Source organism: Rutidosis leptorrhynchoides, chromosome 4 (genome assembly GCF_046630445.1).
Source record: "Rutidosis leptorrhynchoides isolate AG116_Rl617_1_P2 chromosome 4, CSIRO_AGI_Rlap_v1, whole genome shotgun sequence".
NCBI classification, from domain to species: Eukaryota; Viridiplantae; Streptophyta; class Magnoliopsida; order Asterales; family Asteraceae; genus Rutidosis; species Rutidosis leptorrhynchoides.
In genome coordinates, this window is record NC_092336.1 from 442,238,007 (window position 1) to 442,255,541 (window position 17,535).

Here is a 17,535-nt window from a genome sequence, read left to right on the forward strand (position 1 = left end):
AGAGCTACACGCACTGGCCATGGTCGTGCCATTATTAAGCCAGACATTAATGCACCAGATTATGAAATCAAAGGATAAATCCTACACATGGTAACTAATCAATGCCAATATAGTGGTATGCCGAAGGAAGATCCAAACGAACATCTTCGAACCTTTAATAGGATTTGTACTCTATTCAAAATCAGAGAAGTTGAGGATGAACAGATCTATCTCATGTTGTTTCCCCGGACTTTAAAGGAAGAAGCCAAAGATTGGTTAGAATCGTTACCTGAAGGAGCGATTGATACATGGGATATTTTAGTTGAGAAATTTCTTAAAAGATTCTTATCGGCATCTAAAGCCGTGAGACTTCAAGGAGAAATTGTTACGTTCGCGCAAAAGTCAAATGAAACTCTATATGAGGCATGGACAAGATTCGAAAAGTTGTTGAGAAGATGTCCTCAGCACGGTTTAGACACTTATCAAATAGTACAAATATTCTACCAAGGTGTCGACGTTGCTACACGAAAAGACATCGAAACAGCAGCTGGTGGTTCCATTATGAAGAAAACCGCAATCGAAGCTCACAAAATCATTGATAACACAGCCTCCCACTCGCATGAGTGGCATCAGGAAAAAGATATTTTTCGTTCATCTAAAGCGGCTAGAGCCGATTCTAGCCATGACTTTGATTCCATTTCTGCTAAGATAGATGCTGTCGAGAGATGAATGGAAAATATGACTAAAGATATTCACTCAATACGAATTAGTTGTGAGCAGTGTGGAGGACCACATTTGACAAAAGATTGTCTCAGTATTGAACAAACAATGAAACAAAGAGAGAATGTTTCATACATAAACCAAAGGCCTGGAAATAATTATCAGAATAATTATCAACCGCCAAGACCAATCTACAATCAAAATCAGAATTATAACCGAAATATTCCATACAATAATCAACAAGGTCCTAGCAATCAACAAGTATATCCAACAATACTTACAATCAGCAAAGACCTATTTTTCAAAATAAACCACCACAAACCGATGATAAAAAGCCAAATTTAGAAGATATGATGTCAAAGCTAGTTGAATCTCAAACTCAATTTTTTACATCTCAGAAACAAACTAATGAACAAAATGCTCAAGCATTTAGAAATCAACAAGCTTCAATTCAAAATCTGGAATAAGAAGTAAGCAACCTAGCAAGGTTAATAGGTGAAAGAAAACCGGAAAGTCTACCTAGTGATACAAATGCTAACCCCCGGAATGAAACAGCTAAAGCCATTACCACAAGAAGTGGTATTACACTTAAACCACCTGAAATACCTGTAATTTCTGATGAATATATTCCTACTCCACAAGAACCACAATCTGAGCAAGATAAGGAAAAAGAACCGGTAGTTGAAAAGGTTAATGAAGATAACACAGTTAAGGCCAAACCTTATGTTAAACCATACCAACCACCACTTCCTTACCCGAGTAAAATGAGAAAAGAAAGACTTGAAGCCAAGCAATTCGAATACTTGGATATGTTTAAACAAATAAATGTCAATCTTCCTTTCATTGATGTGATTTCAGGAATGCCTAGATATGCTAAATTCTTGAAAGATCTAATCACAAATAGAAAGAAAATGGAAGAACTCTCGGCTGTTACTATGAATGATAATTGTTCTGCAGTGCTGTTGAATAAGATACCAGAAAAATATCGACTGTGGACTAATAATCCAATAATTGCTCTGCAGTGCTATTGAATTATTGGACTGTTAATTGTAGACTATCGACTGTGGACTAATAAGATTGGACAATTAAAAATGAATTAAAATATTGATTATAACATATGAAACTAAACAATTTTTCAAGTTTGCCACTTGATTTTCATCTTAAACCTCATTTGTATATTGACTATTACAATCTGCGTTCAAACCTTTCGTAATTCTTGAAAACACCTCAATCGGGAGGATGAACTAACTACACTTCATCTACGGAAGAAGAGATTGATACATATAGCTATACACCTGAAAACATTCGGAACTTGAGTAAACATCTAACACGTATATGTGCTAACTCCTTTGGCATTGTTATTACCGAAAATAACATTGCAATTATTTTTCAAATTAGCCAATTTTGTCACAGCTCCAGCAAATCAACTTCAATGTTTCATTCGAATAAACCTTATTATAAAGATTACCCTACAACATCGTTACCGGATAACCGTTTATATCTTACCACATTAGCAGCAAATTTACCAACAACTCCATTGATCTTTGACTTTCCGAAAAATCACTATATTCAGTGAAACCCTATCATTTACTCATTTACATCTTATAACGAGAATTACAATACCAACTACCGGAATTATCAAAATTGTATTTTGAATCTCGCAACGCTTCTGCATCCACAGTTATATGTGTACATGTAACCTTTAGAATTATGATCTTCTCTTCTGAAATTCTAAAAAGCATTCTCGCCTACGAATCAGTTCTTTGAGTTTTGAAAAAGCTGAATGAAGCAGCAAAAACTGTAAACGACCTTAACAGTCAAAAGTATGATGATAAAGAATGGAGTGTTGGAAACGCTCAATAGAAAATTTAGTACTGAAAAGCGGATTATGCGAAACTATGAAGGAGGCTGTGGATAAATCACAAAGAATAAATTTGCCTTCACAGAATCCAAATGATTCAGTACCTGCAGAAGTCATTAACGAATACCTTGCTTCTGACTCTAAACTCTTACGGACAAATTTTCTTCATCATCCATCGATATTAGAAATTCTAAGATATCATCTTATCTATCTTTATTAATATCCTCAATATTTCTGAAGATATCTTCATAAATATTCTCGTCCGATATTAATTATATCTCTGCGCTATCTGTATTATATCATAAAATGAAACTGTTTTAGTTTCTATATTCTGTGAACCTTCGAATTTAAAATATGAATGTTTTTGAAGTAGTGTTGGGAACTGATGCATGAGTTAGTATAATATAATGACACTTGATCAACGTGATTATATTACAGTAATTCATGCTGAGTTTCTAATGGAACGTGATGATTCACAGAACATACCGTCATCATGTGCCATTTACACGACTCTTGCATTCTACTCAATCTCCAAACCTATTAAGAATATATATTCTTGATAGTTCTATCTTTCCGAATATTCTAGTAATATGACAAATCAAGATTGTGCCATTACGATTTCCTTCTTAGAACATTAACTATGTTCATCCAAAACTTTATACCTACGAATTCCGGACCATTATTCGCTGGACTTAAAGTCGGGAAGAGAAAACAAAAGGATGGAATCTCAAAATATAAAGGAACGGAAGAGATGGATTTATAGTAAAATATCTGACAGAGCAATCAAAACAGATGATCGCATTTAAAGCGGATCCTAATTCCCTGGGTTACCGAAGAATCAAATCTTATTACGAAGATTTTCTTTAAATCCCCTGAATTCCGGAAATCAATCATAATTACGTCATCGGTTAAAACGAACATACGTTACTCATTTCACTCTCTTGCGATAGCTTCACTTATACTCTTCGCGTAATCAAATTGTTTTATCTATATTACCCAATGATGATAAAACTCTATTATCAACTCATCTTCGTCATGAAAACATTTTTATTGTTAGCCATGACTACCTCATTCAAATTTAGGGACGAAATTTCTTTAACGGGTAGGTACTGTGATGACCCGGAAATTTCCGATCAAATTTAAACTTTATCTTCATAATATTCCGACACGATAAGCAAAGTTGGTTAAGTTGAATCTCAAAAATCTTAAAACGATGTTCAAATATTCATTTGACCCTTGACTATTCCCAACGATTCACGAACAACTATTTATAAATGGATTCATATATGTTTAAATATATAGATAGATATAAATAATAATTTGAAGTATAACTTAAGATATTATATGTTGTTAAAATTAACTCTGTAAAGTAAAAATAAAATATGATATCATTATTAAAATAAATAAATAAACAAATGAAAAATATATTAAAAATAAATATTAAATAATTGTAATACTCGTTTGATGTTCCGATTAATATTAAGAAAGTTAAATTCGAACTTTTGTGATTTTAAAATAAACGGTGATCCTAAACTGAGTGCTATGAATTATGGACTTATTAAAAGTGTATTTAGGAACTATTTAGTAAAACTTTCTATATTTTACCTGGGATCGGGAGTGGACAGTGAGTTGATTTTTGTTTAATAATTTGTACATAGTTAATGATCGAATTTGATACCATAATCACCAAAATAAATAAAGACATTTAATTTAAAAATTTGGGATTTTTCCACCACTGTTTAACAATGGAGTACGATATAGCATTCCGTGAAAAATTGTCGGTAATTAGAATCCAAATGTTGGATGGCTTCACTAGTTATGATTGATATTATGATTGAATGATTAAATTAAATTACTGTTGGGTTTGTCTTTTGTCTCCGCACCATCTCAAATGATTACGGAGTAATATATGTATATATATGAACTTGATTAGTGCTATATAGGAACCCACTTGTTTTATTGAAATTTCATCCGTAACTTAAATTAAGTTTGTTATTTAATCACTCTATATAGATATATTATTGCTATATTGATTGATTGAACACATAACCATAATTTGAATCAAGAAAAATAAGTGATTGAAGTACTGTGTTTAATTATCACTTTAACTTTATTAGAAATATCAACTTGAATATATCGAATCTTTTGTTGTATATCTATTGTTTGTTACTTAACCCATCTAATCTATCTATATTATTAATTCCCTATTATTGTAAAGAGAACCCACTACCTCTTTTACTTCCTGACTTGTGATTTGTAGGAGACCATAACCATAATCTCAACAAACCTTCTTCTACTCATTTTGTTCTATCAACAACCATCACAACCGCTATATGTTCCTGTTTCTATTTCTATTAACCTTGATCACCACCAGACCCACGTAAGTTGCAGCCTCTTGCTGCTACTATTTTCTGTTTCCATTTCGATCACCACAAAAACCGTACCACCACCCTCACATCTTCTTCAAGGTGCATTAAAGATAAAGGTGAGAAAATACATATATAAATAGACATTGAATTCTAGTTACATTTGTCTATACACCTAAGTTGTTTTCCATTGTTATCTTAAACCCACCATCAACGTTTTTCTGTTTTCTATTACCATAGACAACGATTGATCCACCACCCATTTCTGTGTTTTATTTTGGTCTCAAACAAACTGTGCAAAACCAAAGCCAACCGTCATTATGGTCAGCTGCTACTATGCTTATTATTTCACTCGAGAACCATCATTTAGACCCGTTTTGGGCTTCTGCTTTTCTTCTATACGAAAACCAAACAACAATCCATAACCACTCCATCTTGTTAGTTAAACGTATATGTTCAATATATTACTTAAACTAATAATTGTGGAATCCATTTGATTAAGATGTCGACAATAAGCAAGGTAACAAACCCCATACCACTTGCACTTCACTATACAATTCCTTAACTTTTTGCAGAATAAAGAAACCATTTTCCCTTCATTTGTGTTAGTGGGACGGTTATTTAAAGAATCAAATGAGACCCACCCACTAAACCTTATTCTTTTATGTAAAGAGATAAGTATTAGAATCTAAGAAAAGGCATGCATGCAATGCACCAATTATCTTGTCTACAAACCGTTCGACTTAAATTAAAACAAGATTGGGACCGACTTGTTTGCTTTTCCATTCTGACGAACTGCAAACCCTCTTCTTCTTCACCACCAATCGACCACCATGTAACAACCAACACCATTAAAGCTAAACTACTGCTCCTGCCCCAATCTTTATGTTCCATTTCGTGACCCACTTCAAACCACCTTCATCACTCTTGTTTACTTCTGCTACTACACTTATATATTTTCTGTTTCCATTCGATAAATTGCTGCAAACGATTTCTGTTTTCTTTCGGTCAGACCCAAAGTCGAGACCAAACCTAACTGTAAACTGCTCCTGTTCTCCTATTTTTCTTTCTGTTTCAGTCCCGTACAAACACAACTCAACACCATAGTAAACCACCCTCACCACTGTTTGCTACTACTCGTCTTTCTTACTTTCTGTTTACTATTGTAATCGAACCCTACACACCACCAAAGTAATCTACAACCTGCAACTATGTACAAAAACGATGATCGTGATGATGATTACAGGAAGAATAGTTATGGTGAACAGAAGAAGACTGATGATGAGGATTGGCGGCTGTCGAAGATCAAAATACTGGAAGAAGACATAAATCATTTTTATTTAATAAAACAACTTGGACTAACTGATCTATTTTGGATATTGGTCCGAGTACTTGCTACTCTAGTTGGGCCATTAATGGCTGTTGGGCATGAACCTACCGAAGGGGTAAATGGAACTAAATCACGATTTAACACAGAAAAGTTAAATGGAGCAGATGGTTTAGCGTGTTGTTTGGGTGTCGAGAGGTCGCGGGTTCAATTCTAGGGAGTGATAGATTCATTATTTTTTTTGAAGATTATCAATTCTCTTAAGGTAGAATTATTATTATTATTATTATTATTATTATTATTATTGTTATATTTATTGTTATTATTGATGTCATGATTATTATTGGTATCATTTGTATAGGTATTATAAATAATATCATTATTATAGTTATTATTATTATTAGTATTAATATGATTTAAGATTATTATTAATATTATTAACAAAAGTATTAGCATTATCATTAAAAAGTAATATAAGGATTTTCATATAAGGATTTTCATTGTTATTATTAACTTATAGTATTTTATTTATTTTTACTAATATTATTAATATTATTATCATAGTTATTAGAATTATAAGTATTTTTATTTTTATTAACATTATTATTATTTTTAACATTTTCATTATTATTAAAATTTCATTTTTATCATTATTAAAATTTTATTTTATAAGTAGTTATTAAAATCTAATATCATGAAAATAATACAACTTAATATTATTAACTTTATTATTATCATAGTTATTATTACTATAATAATTATTATTATTAAGAGCACTTATTATGATTATTAGTAAAAGATAATATCACTTTTATTTAATTTATCAAACAGCTATTAAAAACTATACTCAATACATATAACTTAATAATAGTAATATTTTATATATATAAAATGAATATAAGTTATTAATATAAAAGCTGTATCATTAATAATAATAGTTAATTTTGTTCGATCACGATTATACGTTTTAATAGATATACAAATGATACAGGTTCGTGAATCCGAGGACAACCCTGCATTGTTCAACGTCGTCATATGTATTTTTACTACAAAATACAGTATAGTGAGTTTCATTAATCCCTTTTTAAATGCTTTTGCAGTATATATTTTTGGGACTGAGAATACATGCGCAATTTTTATAAATGTTTTACGAAATAGACACAAGTAATTGAAACTACATTATATGGTTGAATTATCGAAATCGAATATGCCCTTTTTATTAAGTCTGGTAATCTAAGAATTAGGGAACAAACACCCTAATTGACGCGAACTCTAAAGGTAGATCTATCGGGCCCAACAAGCCCCATCCAAAGTACCGGATGCTTTAGTACTTCGAAATATATATCATGTCCGAAGGAGGATCCCGGAATGATGGAGATATTCTTATATGCATATTGTGAATGTCGGTTACCAGGTGTTCAATCCATATGAATGATATTTTTGTCTCTATGCATGGGACGTATGTTATGAGAAATGAAAATATGAAATCTTGTGGTCTATTAAAATTATGAAATGATTATCTATGTTAAAGTAATGAACTCACCAACCTTTTGGTTGACACTTTAAAGCATGTTTATTCTCAGGTACGAAAGATAGCTTCCGCTGTGCAATTGATCATTTTAAAGATATTATTTGGAGTCATTCATGACATATTTCAAAAGACGTTGCATTCGAGTCATTGAATTCATCAAGATTATTATTAAGTCAATTATAGTTAGATATATTGTGAAATGGTATGCATGCTGTCAACTTTTGATGTAATGAAAGATTGTCTTTTCAAAAACGAATGCAATGTTTGTAAAATGAATCATATAGAGGTCAAGTACTTCGCGATGTAATCAACTGTTGTGAATCGTTTATAATCGATATGGACTTTGTCCGGATGGATTAGGACGGGTCTTCACAGTTTCACAATTCCATGTTTTCTGGGTACTCTTAGTTCAATAGAAGCATTGGCAGACTTAGGTGCTAGTATAAATCTAATGCTGTATTCACTATACGCTAAACTAGACCTCGGAGAATTAAAACCAACACGAATAAGCATACAACTAGCCGATCGATCAATAAAATATCCTAGAGGGATAATGGAGAACATGCTAGTTAAAGTTGGTACTTTAGTATTTCCAGTAGATTTTGTTATTCTGGACATGGAAGAAGATTCTCGAGTTCCTCTTATATTAGGAAGACCATTCTTAAACACGGCTAAAGCAATAATAGACGTGTTCGGTAAGAAACTGACCCTAAGTATAGAGGACGAGAGTGTTACCTTTTTTGTTGATAGAGCCAGGCAACAACCGTAATCTGCAGATGATACATGTTATTATATTCAAACTATAGATTCACATGCAGAATTGTTAGAAGAATTTCCAGAATTACAAGGAACAGGGGAATGTTCTTTAGGAGAAGGAACTGAACCAATTGATGAAGCTGAAATGTTAGCCGCACTCATGGCTAATGGATATGAACCAACAACAGAAGAAATTCAAATGTTAAAAGAGGAAGACAGATATCGATATAAATCATCAATAGAAGAACCACCGACATTAGAGTTAAAGCCACATCCAAACCATTTGGAATACGCTTATTTACATGGTGAATCAGAATTACCTATAATAATATCGTCTTCTCTTACGGAAAATGAAAAATCTCAACTCTTTACCGTGCTAAAAGCTCATAAACCAGCTATTGTATGGAAGATTCATGACATTAAAGGCATAAGTCCTTCGTATTGCATATATAAAATCCATATGGAAGAAGGTCATAAAACATATGTGCAATGCCAACGAAGACTAAATCCTAATATGCAAGATGTTGTTAAGAAAGAATTTATGAAACTGCTAGATGCAGGTTTAATTTATCCAATCTCTGATAGTCCATGGGTAAGCCCAGTTCAATGTGTACCTAAGAAGGGTGGCATGACTGTCATCACAAATGAAAAAAATGAGCTTATTCCTACAAGGACTGTAACAGGATGGCGTGTTTGTATTGATCAAATGTTGGAAAGATTAGCTGGAAATAGTTACTATTGTTTTCTTGACGGTTTTTCCGAATATTTTCAAATTCCAATAGCACCCGAGGACCAAGAGAAAACCACATTCACGTGCCTTTATGGTACTTTTGCTTATAAACGCATGCCATTTAGACTTTGCAACGCCCCTGCAACCTTTCAAAGGTGCATGATGGCGATTTTTCATGACATGATAGAAGAATGCATGGAAGTTTTCATGGATGACTTTTCAATCTTCGATGATACATTTGAAACATGTCTAAGTAATCTTGAATGAATGCTTATTAGATGCTAATAATTAAATCTAGTTCTTAATTGGGAGAAATTCCATTTCATGGTTAAAGAAGACCTCGTTCTTGGTCATAAAATTTCAAAGGAAGGAATTGAAGTGGATAGAGCTAAAGTAGATGTAATTACTAAACTTCCACATCCCACCAATGTTAGAGGAGTTAGGAGTTTTCTAGGGCATGCCGGTTTTTACCGACGTTTCATAAAAGACTTTTCTAAAATTGCCACTCCTATGAATAAACTCCTAGAAAAGGATGCTCCATTCATCTTTTCGGATGAATGCATCAAATCTTTTAATATTCTTAAAGAAAAACTCACTAATGCACCGATCATGATAACTCCAAATTGGAATCTACCATTTGAACTCATATGCGATGCAAGTGATTTTGCAATGGGAGCCGTTTTGGGACAAAGGATTGAAAAACGATTTCAACCTATTTATTATGCTAGTAATACATTACAATGAGAACAAATGAATTACACAACTACTGAAAAAGAACTCCTTGCTATTGTTTTTGCTTTTGACAAATTTCGTTCATATCTCGTTCTAGCTAAAACGGTGGTCTATACCTACCATTCTGCTCTTAGATACCTATTTTCGAAACAAGATGCCAAACCACGATTAATCCGTTGGATCTTACTCTTACAAGAGTTCGATATTGAAATTCGAGACAAAAAGGGAGCAGAAAATCTCGTAGCTGATCATCTTTCTCGTCTTGAAAATCCTGAATTAGAAGTTCTAAATGAATCGACCATACAAGATAACTTTCCTGATGAATATCTACTGAAGATAGATTATAATGAAATTCCATGGTTTGCAGACTATGCAAACTACTTAGTATGTGGATTCCTTGAAAAAGGGTTGTCGTACCAAAAACGAAAGAAATTCTTTAGTGATATAAAACACTATTTTTGGGAAGATCCACATTTGTTTAAAAGTTGTCCCGATGGAATAATACGCCGATGCATATTCGGAGATGAAGCTAGTCAAATCTTAAACCATTGTCACACAGGACCAACAGGAGGGCATTATGGGCCTCAACTTACAGCAAGAAAAGTTTACGATGCTGGGTTCTATTGGCCTACAATTTTCAAAGACGCACACCTTCTTTGCAAATCCTGTGATGCATGTCAAAGGGCCGGAAAAATAAGTCAACGTGATGAAATGCCACAAAATGTCATTCAAGTATGTGAAGTATTTGACGTTTGGGGTATTGACTTTATGGGTCCATTTCCAAAATCTCATAATAATCTCTACATTCTCGTTGCCATTGATTATGTATCTAAATGGGCGGAAGCACAAGCTCTCCCAACTAACGATGCACGAATTGTAGTCAACTTCTTAAAACGTCTTTTTGCAAGGTTCGGAACACCGAAAGCTTTAATAAGCGATCGGGGTACTCATTTTTTGTAATAATCAACTTGAGAAAGTTCTCAAAAGATATGGAGTAACTCATAAAATCTCAACCTCTTATCATCCACAAACAAGTGGACAAGTTGAAAATACCAACCGAGCATTAAAACGTATTCTAGAGAAAAACGTAGGATCAAATCTGAAGGAATGGTGCATGAAATTGGAGGATGCACTCTGGGCTTTTAGAACAACCTACAAAACTCCAATTGGTACCACACCTTTTAAACTTGTTTATGGAAAAGCATGTCACCTTCCAGTAGAAATTGAGCACAAAGCATTTTGGGCTTTGAAGACATGTAATCTTGATTTGCATGAAGCCGGACGTCTACGGTTAAGTCAATTAAACGAATTAGAAGAATTAAGACATGAAGCATATGAAAATTCGTTAATCTATAAGGAAAGAATGAAGAAATGGCATGATAAAAGAATCAGAAGTTCAAAAAAATTTAAAGAAAGAGACAGAGTTCTTCTTTTCAATTCACGATTCAAGCTATTTCCTGGAAAATTGAAATCAAGATGGTCTGGACCATTCATAGTCAAAAGAGTTTTCTCATACGGAACAGTAAAATTAATAAATTCAAATGGGATTGAATTTAAAGTTAATGGTCACAGAGTTAAACATTACATAGATAATCCAATGGAAGTTGAAGATGAAATTAATCACAATTTCGACACCACAGCTAACTAAGTGTGGGAATATTCTAATTTTTTTAGGGTAATATGTATTTCAGTCAGAGTTAGATATTCTGTTTTCGTGTAGTTTCCGAGAATGGAATCCGAATGGTCTTTCCCTAGCAGACCCTAAAGAACTAGTCTTCTTCCCCCATTCTAAATTTTTATTTCTTTTAGGTTTTACGAGATGAAGAATTCCTTTGATCTGAACCATGGTCTACTACTACACGCCATGATTACTAAACGTAATAATAACACTTTCCCGAGTGAACTAGTATCATTCATAAGAAGCAAAATGGACGAAGTAAGGAAAGAACTCAGGAAAGATCATCATAAGACACATTTTGGTAAAGGAAAATCAAAATCCGTAACAAAAAGAAGAGCACGACACCTTGAAAGATGTCATAAATGCGAAAAATGGTCACACGAAGGTTAATGTTCGAACAATCAAACATATTCAAATACCGAATTTGTTACTCTATGCAGAGAAGGACCGTTCATATGCTTAGAAGAAAAGTTATTGAAGAATCAAGGTTACACCTACGTAGCTATGGAAAAGCAAATCACACGACTCTCCAATGAGTCAGCTAAAGCTGGTCTCTGAGAATTCTATCTCACAGGTAAGTATGTACAGTTTTTATTTATTTTTATTTTATTGCTTTTAACCTTTTGATAATAAGTCGCTGAATCGTTCGCTATAAAGTATTAAATTGATATTCAATAAAATTAGGTATGCGAAACCGAAATTATTGATATCATACAAAAATTTATTACATCACTGCGAAATTTACCATTTATTCTTAAGGTATAAATATCTTTAATCAATCAATCCAAAAATATTTCAGAAATTCGTCAGGAGTAAAACTAGGTAATATAGCCGAAATTACTTTACCCAAATGAGGGGCGTATATTTTTGATAATATTTGATTGATTAAAGTGGGATAAAAGACCAAAAAAAATTTTTTTTTATTTTTTTTTATTTTACCTTGTTTTTAAAATTAATATATAAATATTAAATTATTAATGTAAATTTTTAAAATCAATATATTTAAGTTTTTAAATATTTTAAAAATTAATATTTTTAATATAAGTTGGTAAAATTAATGTAAAAAAAATATTAATGATATTTATATGAATTTTTAATTTTATGCATTTTAAAATTAAGTATGGTGTGAATTTAAAAACAAAAATTTACTTTATTTCATTAAGTTAAAAATTTGATATTTAAAATTCGTCGTGAGTTGAAGATTAGGTCGTTGAACCGAAATTTCTTTACCCAATGGCGGGGCGACAAATTTTGTTATCATTATTTTTAATATTATTGATCTAAAGTATACCAAAAAAATAAAAAAACCCAAAAATCTTTGCTTTTAAAACAATCACTTTAAAAATGACAAATTTTAAATTTTGTCGAGGGACGGACTAGGTAAACATACCGAAACTACTTAAAGTAAAAGGAAACAAAATTTTAAAAAAATTATTCATTTAAATTGTTTTAATAAATAAAGGGTTTATATATATATATATATATATATATATATATATATATATATATATATATATATATATATATATATATATATATATATATATTATATATATATGTCTGTAGTTTATCTTATGTACAAACAGGGTAAAACAACGCATTTTCAAAGACTGACATTAAAATTCAGCAAAAGCTACTAATTTGAACGACAAGAAGTAAAAATATCAAATGTGATATATAAAAATATGTTTGCAAACTCGGTATTTTTAATCATTTTTCTACACTAATCACCCTCATGAATTTAAATTTTTACTGATTTTTTGCAAATGAGGGCATTGCAAGATCTCAAGTGTGGGGAAGGGTTATAATTCTCTCGGGTTTACACTTAGTTTAATTGCCAAATTTTGTGAAAATTTGAAAAATTTTCAACTAAATGAACTCAAAATCATGTTTATACATATTTATGAACGATAAAACTAGGTGAATACCGAAATTATTGTTACCTCAGAAAGGACATAAATTGAGAAACAACCCAAGACATTTGAATTCATTTAAAATGGAATAAAGGAGAATAAAAAGGCAAAGAAAAATAATAAATAAAAGCTAAGTGTGGGAAGAATTTACTAAGTTCTTTAAAACATATATCACATATTTTTGTACAAGATTATTGCAGGTACTTTTGTTTTGGACGATACTAATCAGTTTTACCCGATTTACTGTAATATATTTGAAAGAAAGATGGATCTACACGATGAATCAATTCCATCATTAAAAAGAAGTAAAGTCTTCCGAAAAAGACACGCGCTTCTTGATTTAGTTCAAGAAGTTGTCGTCCAGACCAGCTGTAGGTTGACAAAAAATATAGAAAAGTCATCTCTAAAATTAGCAGGAAATCTACGGACCTCAGCATCAAACAGGGTCGCCAAGTGGTCAGACTTATCCTAACCATGAGAGGATCTGTCTCGTAAAATGGGGAGGGCGCCGTGCAAATTATCTTGATAAGACCAATGAATCAGACCCCCAGAAAGGATAATCTCCTTAAAGATTTAAAATCGGCATTTAAGCCTGATATTACTCAATCCTTGAGATTGACCTTAAAGATTGAGAATTACAAACTCATGGAATTCAATGATATCTAAACTCGAGCTTGAACGAGAAAATATTTTGATCAAAATTAAAACCGATTTGTTTTCTGAAAACCTATTTTCAATGCGTTCATTACCATTGAACGTAAAACCCTAAGAATTCACCGGAATTCATTAGGTCACCTGAACCAAATCAGGTGTCAACCGTAAGAACGGTGGTTGCATAGCATGGTCGAAGACAGGACCTTGTGCCAGACCAAAAAATTATAGGGTGATCTTTAATATTTCTCCTACAAAGGATAGTAATTGCATCCGACACGTTTTTGACCATAATTATCTGCATGTCATGGGACATTGCCTTAACAGTTGCTTGTTCATCGCTTTCCTTTACAACCGGACGGTAGTTTACCGAAAGGTAATATACGTAGCAAGTATACTGGACGTGTTGCTTTCCTAATTCAAGATTAGCAAGTGGGTGACACAAAACCACGAGTTTTGAGCTAAAATTTTAAAATCTGAAACCTACAAAACCCACAAAAACATTCTTGCAAACACCGGTGAAGGGTTATTCCGGAAAACTTATCTAGGGTAAAAGCTAGAATGAATTTTCAAAAGATAAAATGTTTTCATAAAGATCCAATTTCCTTAAAGGATCTAAATTTTCATAGTCATGTGGGACTGTAAACCACATCATTACTATCATTGTTCATATCGTCGTATTAAAATCACTGATGTATAAAGTGTGAGAATAAAAAAGTGATTTGAGTGAAGTGTGATTTAATTTCAAGTTATGTATTGCTTGAGGACAAGCAACATTCAAGTATGGGGATATTTGATAGTGCTCCAAATGAACATATATTTAGGCGTAATATCCTTCCAATATGTAAAGCTTTTAGTTACTATTGTTCTATTTTTATGTAATAATCGTTTAAATTAATAAGTGCAAAGACAAAAGAAGAAAACGGCGATTTGAAGATGCAAATGACCAAAAAGCTCAAATGTACGAGATACAATCCAAGTGGTTCAATTTATTGATGAAAAACGTCTAAAAATGACAAGAGTACAAGCCGCAAAACGCAAAATACAAGATATCTAAGCGTACGAAAGGACGTTCGAAAATCCGGAACCGAGACATAAACCAACTATCAATGTACGACTCAACGGAGCTAAAATTACTAGTCAACTATGCATAAGAATATAATATAATATATATATATATATATATATAATTATATATTATTATATATTATTATATTATATATTATAATATTCACCAGCCCACGTTTAACTCAATTTGGTGAGCTGGAATCCGAAGCTCCGCACTCGCGGAGCTGTAAGGCACAAAAGTACCGCACTCGCGGAGCTGTACAGTTCAAAGTGAGCCTATAAAAGCTCACGCATTCTGCTCGAATTCTGCACTCCTTTTTCTTTCTTTCAATCTATATATATATATATATATATATATATATATATATATATATATATATATATATATATATATATATATATGTATATATATATATATATATATATATATATATATATAATTTTAAGTTTAATTTAATAATAATAATAATAATAATAATAATAATAATAATAATAATAATAATAATAATAATAAGGTTATTGTAAGAAATGTTTTACGGGTTTTAAAGTCGGAACTCTGTCCGTGTAACGCTACGCGATAAATAATCACTGTAAGCTATGTTCTTCCTTTTTAAATTAATGTATATTAACTAAGTTATTATTATGCTTATTTGAGCCGAAGTAATCGTGATGTTAGGTTAAATATTAAAGACGGGGTTATTGGATTTTGTACCATAATTAATGTTTGAACAAAAGACCGACACTTGTGGGCATTTGACTATGGACTATTAATAGATGGGAGGTATTGTCTAATTGAGTGACAACTCATTGGAGTCTGTCGAACCTATCTTCAAATTAATTAACTTAATAATTAATAATGATTATGGTTGTCCTATTTAGTGACATTCATACGGAATCTATTATAATCATTAAATTAATTATTTAGGTTGGGTAATTGATTATTCAAACTGATCAAGTGGGTAAATTAATATTCATATCTAATCAAAACAGGGGTAGATTATATACAGTGATAACTGGAGTAATTGTTGACAGAAGTTATAACTGCGTCACAGTTTAAATCTTTAATTAGTTGGAATATTTGACTTCGAGTATAAGGGTAATTTGACGAGGACACTCGCACTTTATATTTATGACCGATGGACTATTATGGACAAAAACCAGATGGACATATCGAATAATCCAGGACAAAGGACAATTAACCCATGATAATAAATTAAAATTAACACGTCGAACATCATGATTACGGAAGTTTAAATAAGCATAATTCCTTTATTTTATATCTCATCGCACTTTTATTTATCGTCATTTTAATTATCGCACTTTTAATTATCGCATTTTTATTTATCGTCATTTACTTTACGCTTTAAATTAAGTTGTATTTATATTTAATATTCTACATTAGGTTTTAATTGTGACTTAAGACATAAAATCAACAAACCGGTCACTAAACGGTAAAAACCCCCTTTTTATAATAATAATAATAATACTACTTATATATATATATATATATATATATATATATATATATATATATATATATATATATATATATATATATATATATAGCGTTAAACTTGGCTAGCTCCCTGCGGAACGAACCAGACTTTACGATTAGGTACACTGCCTATAAGTGTTGTAGAAAGGTTTAAGTATATCCATTCAATAAATAAATAAATAACTTGTGTAAAATTGTATCGTATTTAATAGTATTTCGTAGTAAAATTAATAGTATTACGTACTACACCTCGCACACATCAGTTTTAGTTGAAGATTTGGAAATATTTGTCTTGTGTTTATTTGGGTTGAGATCCCACACTTAGTGATAAGCTCGGACATGGCATTTAGAGTTTGAGCTAGTAACGGGAAGAAAGGAGTACCCATAGCAGATGGTCTTGTGAAGACACTTGATGGCTTGCAATCTTGGAAGTTACGTCCTTTATTGATCGGCTCCTTTGTCATCCTTTATTCTACTACTCTACTTTATTGCACGGGTTGCCTCCCGAGAAGCGCTTTTGTTTAAGGTCGTTGGCTCGATCGTAGTGATGCTTAGAAAGCAAACATTCCTCGCTAGTAGTTGTATTCTTGGTCTTGTCGAGGGAATGCGAGTCTTGGTGGGTAAATCCTGAGAAAGTGTCGGACCAAAAGTGGTAGGAGATCCGGTACTTCTCTTGAAAATCTTCTGAAAGATAGGTAGTGTGCAGTTTTGGCTCGTGACAAATCTTG

General features: G+C 32.0%; 1 non-coding gene across 1 annotated transcript; it reads right to left on the reverse strand.

Annotated features, from left to right (window-relative positions):
• Positions 1-345: 345 nt before the first annotated feature.
• On the reverse strand, positions 346-452 carry LOC139846250 (small nucleolar RNA R71). Its single transcript, XR_011758978.1, has one exon. It is a non-coding gene; the product is annotated as a small nucleolar RNA R71 (small nucleolar RNA).
• Positions 453-17,535: the final 17,083 nt, after the last annotated feature.